General features: G+C 39.3%; 1 long non-coding RNA gene across 1 annotated transcript; it reads right to left on the bottom strand.

Annotated features, from left to right (window-relative positions):
* Window positions 1-4615: 4615 nt before the first annotated feature.
* LOC132360342 (uncharacterized) lies at window positions 4616-6960 on the bottom strand. The gene is made up of 2 exons (XR_009501079.1): window positions 6900-6960; window positions 4616-4927 (listed from the first exon to the last, which is right to left on the bottom strand). It is a non-coding gene; the product is annotated as an uncharacterized LOC132360342 (long non-coding RNA).
* Between the last annotated feature and the right edge of the window lie 361 nt (window positions 6961-7321).

Below are 7321 nucleotides of genomic sequence, written 5' to 3' on the forward strand. Positions count from 1 at the left end.
GGTGTACCGTAACAGAAAAGCACAGTCCTGTATACGTACAATGAGAACCACATCATTAGAATTGGGGGTTGTACAATCCCCAGAAGGAAAGAGATAATGTACCTGAAGAAGATGAGAACATAAATAAACTAATTAATCAGGTAATTAAGTTAAAATATTTCTACTACAGTCCACCCCTTGGGCTCCTAGTAAACATGTATACTTCTTCTCATATACATGATGTTGTTTACAATGCCCTGTACTGCTCTAGCATGGCTTCAATGTAACATGCAAGAGTATTTCCCTTCTTTTCAAGTATTGGGTAATTTTTCTTAATATTGTGTACTACAGCAAATGCATTTATCTCCAGCCTTTCCAAATAGGAATGATCTAAATGCAAAATAACTAGTTCATCCAGAAGCAATTTCCTAGTCCCACTCTTTTCTCTCAGAGGTATTTCTATTCCTTGTACAGTTTAATCTTAGTCAATCTACATATAGCCTTTTATACATCTGAAATAGATGATCTAAATCTGAAATGTACTAAGCTCAGAATATTTGATGTACAATGGTGAAGGAAAAACAAGAAACAACTTCAGTAAAATTCTCATTTAGCAAAAGAGAAAAGTAGAAATAGCAAATTGTGTTCACTGTTATACTATATGTCATTTCCTTTCAATAAGGAGTGTAAAGAGAAAAGGTATGGTCAAAAAAGCCTCTGGATGCCCATTAGTTGATTTACTTTCTTAATAGTGAAATGAATTCTTGCATCAGCCAACCTGGCTTCCCCATCCTTTGTCCAGTGTGATATGTTCCTCATTCACTTTCTTTACTAGGCAGATACCAAAGCGAGAATGGGGAGAGCCCTCCTGTGAGGTGTGTGCTCTCCTAGCGTTGCCTTTACAGTGGTGTGAGTACTTGTATCTAGTATAGACCTAAGGAATGGTTTAAAGTAGTATCCCAGACCACAAGCCTCTGAATCCATGAAGATTAAAAATTATGAAAATGTAAATTAGTGGGCATTAACCTGTACCTACTAAATTTCTAGGTGTGGGGCTTAGCAATTGACCTCTTAACATGATCCCTAATGATTCTGATATGCGGTAAAATTTGAGTGCTACCACTTTCAGGATTAATCAGTCAAAGTCCTTCTGATGAAAACTCAGTCCTCTGTGTATCAGTTTGAAAATGATGACCTTCCTAAGCTTGCCAACAATCAACAGCATTTGCATGTGGCTTTGTCATACTTTTTGAATATGGATTTTGCACTTTAGTTTCAGTTTCTTAGTCCCAGACTTAGATACTCTGCTTTGGGGTACAATAGAGAAAAAATAATCCAGGCTGCCCAAAAGAGAGCTGATCTAGGCTGATGAGAGTCCCCAGGAGACTCTGTAAGGGAGAGGGTAAATGGGAATAGGCACTTGTATGGACAAGGTGAATCTGATTTTCTGTGATGCTTCTGGTTCTTCTAGAATATCTCTATTCAAAATGAAAGATTCCAGGATTTCAAATCAGTGCTGTAGCATTAGGGTAAGGCAAAAATTTGCTGATCTTCTACAAAGACACACACAGGACATGCTTCATTTCATACAAATATTATGTTTTGATAACAAAAACGTCTAATACTTGTGAGTAAAGCAAACAAATAAGAGAGAGTGATCTTTGTTATCAACTTAGGGAATTGTCTAATAAGCTTATCTGAGGGTCATCTGGCCATTTATTATTTCTTAGCCCTCAGATATTTTGCAACCTTTTAAAGACTGATGTTTGATTGTAGAAAACTGATAAACTATGAGTGATTTTTGCCCAACTGCAATGCAAATGATTGCTCGATAGCAATGCAAATAGTTTCTGTCTTATAATGATGAAAATGCTTTCTGTCCAGTAAAAAGATGACCCTTTTTAAAAAGGTTATAGCTTAATTGCCCTGACTGCTATCAACCATTGTTCATTGACTTTAGCAATATCGTGTCCAGCATTTGATTTTCTTTTGCTAGCTATATATGTAGTTAACAAAAGAAAAGAAAAGAAAAAGAAACTTTCTCATGTCTTTCTTAGAAGGCAAAAAACTTTGATACATGGTCACAATGTACTTGAATGAAAGTTATGTTCTTTTAAATCTTGAAAATTATACTTTTTGAGTACATACACCAGTTTTGTTCTTTCCTACTTGCTTTCAAATAAGCCACTTTCACTGGAGCTATCTTGTAGCACCTTATTGAAGGCACCTTATTGAAGGCAAGGAGTAGCTGGCAAACTCAATATCTCAACACTTTTATACCAACTTGCCTAAAGCTACAGACTTCATGGGCATATGGTCTGAGTCCCAAGAGACTACAGGCAATAGTTGAACCAACTGCTGAGCTGTGGCATAATGAAGACAAAGCTAACTTCCTAGCATGAAACAGAAGGATTCTCACTGCATCCCACCCCACCTGCACTTTGCTAATTCCACATTTTAGGGTCTGTCACATATAATATCTTACTTTGGTCTTAGGACTCTGATGTTTATCAGTAAGAAAAACCCAATGACAGCTGTATTAAGGAGGTTGGCTCGTGAAAATCAAATGTTGAATATACCATCCGTGGGATAGAGCTTCATGAGAAAGAACTAGGAGGAAACACGGGTAATACCACTGTTGATTTCTCTGTCTCTGTCTCTGTCTCTCTTTCTCTCCACACACGCACGCACACACACACACACACACACACACACACACCTCTTTCTTTCATACCTCTGCTCCTCTGACTTGTCATCACTGTTCTTATTCTCTATAAGGTGGTTGCCAGCAGTTCTGACTTTTTATGTCTTACATTTACTATCATCAGAAATGGATGTCTTTTACCTCAAATTTCCAGTTACAATATATATTTTTTAATTTTAAAAATCCCAAATGATGACTATATTTGGCCTGGGTAAGGCTCCCACCCCTGTCTAAGTCTAATGTGGTAAAGGTCAATGGAGTCACACATGCAAATGCCAGCTCCTAAGTAACCCTCTGGCTGAGTGTGGGGACCATCATTCTCACAGAAGCCAGAGGCAAGGCAGAGAAAACAAGAAATGCCCACTGTCAGAGGTGTTGGTGAGAATAACGATAATATAGGGTCTGGGAGATGAGGAGAAGGTTAAAGGAACTGAGGGTATTTAGCCATGGGGTCAAGCTGCATGAGGGCAACATCAACTCTGCAGTAAGTAGTTGGTGGTTCTGGTCTCAGCCTTAACACAGCTGGGGGACCTGAGACCACAGGCTCTCTGAACCTCAGTTTCCTCATCTTGAAGTGTCAATAATGACCTCTCCCAGGCAGTGCTCTTGACAGGATTCAGGAGACAATTCGGGTAACATATCAAGCATGTGCCTTGCACAGCTCACATTCACTAAATAGAAGCAGTTATTTCATCTAGAAAAGAAAAAGCTTGGGGAGGGAGACACGAGAACTGCCTTCACATTTTTAAAAGCCTGTCATATGCACACGGGTTTCAACTTTTTCTGAATACTCTGGAGCATAGAGCTTCTGTCAAGAAGTTACAAGGCAGTGATTTTTACTTCAATAAAAGGAAAAGAAAAAAAAAGCACAGATTGAAAGCATAAATGGACTGGGGAGAACTGAGTAAATTTCTCCAAAGATTTTTCAAGCAAATTTTGGCTTTCTCTTTCCCAAGGATAATGTAAAGAATTCATGAGTCATTTGAAGGTTAGCTTAGAGGGCATTGTCAATGTCTCCCACCTCTGACTGTCTACGCTTCTATCACCAGGCAGTGAAGGGCATTCCAGCCCCAAAGCCAGAGGGGACGCCTACAAATCTAGGGGATGGGGCACACCCACATGGGTCCTCATCCACATGCAGCCTGCTAAAGGAAGTCTACCAGCTGCAATTCCATTGTACAGTGCTATTTTTAAGTATCACAATACTGAGTTATAATTTATATCTTTGTTGTGCCCGAGAATTATAGTCTACCTTACAATCTGAAAAAGAACAAAGGTGCACACTTTAGAAACAAATCTGCCACATCTGTTCTTGTTCAAGATCATTCCTCATTCCAAAGTATTATATTTTTCATTTAAATTTCCATTTTCCAGGTTATTAATAAAATTAAGCATCTTTTGTAATATGCATTAATGAAAAGTATTTCCCAGAGAACACTCCAGAGGAGTGTTAGAAGACGTGTTAAGGAAAGCAGGAGCAGAGTGTGGCGATGAGATCAGGGGCCACAGGCCTAGAAAGTGCTGGGAGAGGGTCCCTCGCATGACTCTTAGTCCTTCTAGTAGAACCTAATCACATGCCCTTTCCAGCACCAGATCCATTCTTTTGCAGCCTAATCTGCCCTCCCTGAGGATATTTTTTTGACCTCCAAACTTATTCCTCAATGATCCTTCCTGGGGGTATTCTAGCAGGAAGCACAAGGAACCACAGCCTCCATTGCTGGCTTCCTCTCAGTTGGTAGTGTAGAATATGAGGATGACCACACCACACTTTCAATACAGCATTATCAAGACCAGTATTCCAGTAGGATGCCTTGGTATTCCATAGTACTAGCATGGTTAATTTGCCCTCGTTTGCAATAACTATTGACTTTCTAATGATGCCGAAAACTCGGGCTCTGTTCACCAGTGCTGAATCAAATCTCAGAGACAGAGTTCTGGGTAAAGTAGAAAAGAATAGCTTTATTGCTTTGCCAGGCAAAGCGGGACACAGTGGGCTCACGTCCTCAAAAACTGTGTGTCCCCACTTGGGGGGATTTGGTGAGGAGTTTTATAGCAGTGCTTCAAGGGTGGGGTTGCTGATAAGGAACAGGGTGTGTGCAGGGCCTGCATTCTTTTAAATTGTCCTCAGGTGGTCTCCTGATGAGCTTCTGTGGTTCTCAAGGTTATCAAGCTGTGACTTTCTCTCTGGAATGAAGAATGCTTCATCAACTAGTTAACATCTTCCATTCGTTGGGGGTTTTAGTTCTGCAGAAGAGTTCAAAGATATTGCTATGTATATCCTTTCAGGTGGAACAAGGACCCTGCCCCAAGGCTGCATCACCATTTGACTGTTCCTCTCTTGTCTCTGCATCTCCTCCCTTCCCTGATTAGCAACTGTTTGAACCTGCCCGTTGGAACTCAGGGAAGGTCATGGAGGCTGAAACCAATTCCCTACAAACAAGAAACCGGGGACACAGAAAGGCTTCTGTGCCCAAGAGCCCCACAGTGTCCTGCTTCGTACCACTAACTCCCATGTTCTTCTGATCCGAGGTAACAACTGTGCATGTGTTTTTCTTTTAGAAAACAGAAAAAATAAATAGTACGATATTTCTAAGGTATTCCATTGTCCAGATGAGTTTTGTTTTTTTTCTTTTTGAATTAGCCATACAGTTATTCTATCTCCAGCCTCCAGCTCATTGTCCAGTGGCCAGGTATCCAATATAGGGAGCTAAGTATCCACACATTTGTTCTATGAGCTGGGTGTTCAAATAAATTAATGGAGCCTCTTTCTAAGATCAGCCCCATCTCAGGCATTCTGAACACACAGTCATCCAGCCTGAAACCATGTAAACCTGCTCTTTAGTGACTTTACTGTTGAAATAATAAAAAGCTCAACCAAATAGGCAATTGTATACCTAAGACTACTCAGCTACTCAGCAGTAGAACTTTTAATAACACCAATCCAATAAGGTCCCAATAGATTGGGAATTTGGGATTGACGTGTATACACTGCTATATTTTAAATGGATAACCAACAAGACACTACTGTATAGCACAGGTAACTCTGTTCAATACTCTGTAATAACATAAATAGGAAAAGAATTTGAAAAAGAGTAGATACATGTATATGTATTAAAAAAAAAAAAAAAAAAACTCAACAGTAAGAAGCAAAATAATCCAATTAGAAACTAGGCCAAGGTCAGAGACAGACATTTCACTGACAGGGATATACAGAGGGCAAATAAGCACGATAAGATGTTTAATATCATTTGCCATTAGGAGAATGCAAATTAAAACCACAGTGAGATATCATTAGACACTACCAGAATGGATAAAATTTTTAAAAATGATAACATCACATTGCTGACAGGAAATGCTCTAGAAAAGAGTTTGGCAATTTTTCATAAACCTAAACATGTACTTACCATATGACTTAGCAATTGAACTGGAGAAATAGAAACTTAGGTTACACAAATAGCTGTACCTGAATATTTATAGAAGATTTATTCATAAATACCAAAAGCTAGAAACAACTTAAATAACCATTAATGAGTGAAAAGTTAAATAAACTGCAGTAATCAACACAATGGAATACTGCTCAGCAATAAAAAAGGAATAAACTATTGATATGTGCAACAACTTGGATGAATCACAATGGAATTATGCTGAATGAAAACAGTCAATCCCAAAAAGTTACATACCAGATATTTCCATTTATAGAACATTGTTGAAATGACAAAATTAGAGAGAGAACAGATTAGTGGTTGCCAAGATTGGGGGTAGATGGGATAGAGGGGCCTGTGACCATAAAACAGTAGAGGGAGGGATTCATGTGATAAAACTCTTCTGAATCTTGACAGGTAATTTACACAGGTAATAAAATTGTTTTAAAGTAAACACACACAAATGCACACACATGCACACAAATGAGTGTGTTTAAAACTGGGCAACTCTGTTGGTAGTAGATTGTATCTATGTCAATATCCTGGTTGTGATCTTGTACTGTAGTTATGCCAGCTGTAACCCTTGGGGGAAACTGGGTGAAGGGTACATGGAATCTCTCTGTGTTGTGTCTTATAACTGCTTGTGACTCTGCAATTGTTTTTCAAAATAAAACATTTAAAAAATGCATCAAGATATGAGTACTGGTTGTGTGTGTGCCAGCATGTGCCTCATAAATATATTGAAAATACCTGGGCCTGCCACTTCTCTATTTTCTCCTGTGATCCAAACTCACCCCTTCATTGGGTTTTAGTGTGTGCTGTTTCCCCTGCCTCAGAACACTCTTCCCGCAGGTCTTTCCTTCTAGTGTATTGTTGTTCCATGAGTCTCTCTCCTGCAGGAACTTCTCCAGGTGTAGAGTAGGGAATAGAGGCCCTCCTGGTGTTAAGCTCCATTCAGCCCAGCATAAGGCTGGAAAAACAATGACACTATTGTAGATTTTATTTTTATTGCAGAGCCATGATTCTCAAAGCACAGTCCCCGAGGCTTGGTTAGGAGAGGATTCTAACCTCAGCCACATTCTGTGTCCAGAAGCAGTATCTTCCCAAACAGTTCAGTTTTGGTATTGAGTTTTAGTCACCCATTTTAGACTTCCTACTTGGAGGAGGGAGCCCTTTGGCATTTCACATAGAGTATCACCATCCTGTCAATGTTGAT

The sequence above is a fragment of the Balaenoptera ricei genome, chromosome 2 (genome assembly GCF_028023285.1).
Source record: "Balaenoptera ricei isolate mBalRic1 chromosome 2, mBalRic1.hap2, whole genome shotgun sequence".
Classification (NCBI taxonomy): Eukaryota; Metazoa; Chordata; class Mammalia; order Artiodactyla; family Balaenopteridae; genus Balaenoptera; species Balaenoptera ricei.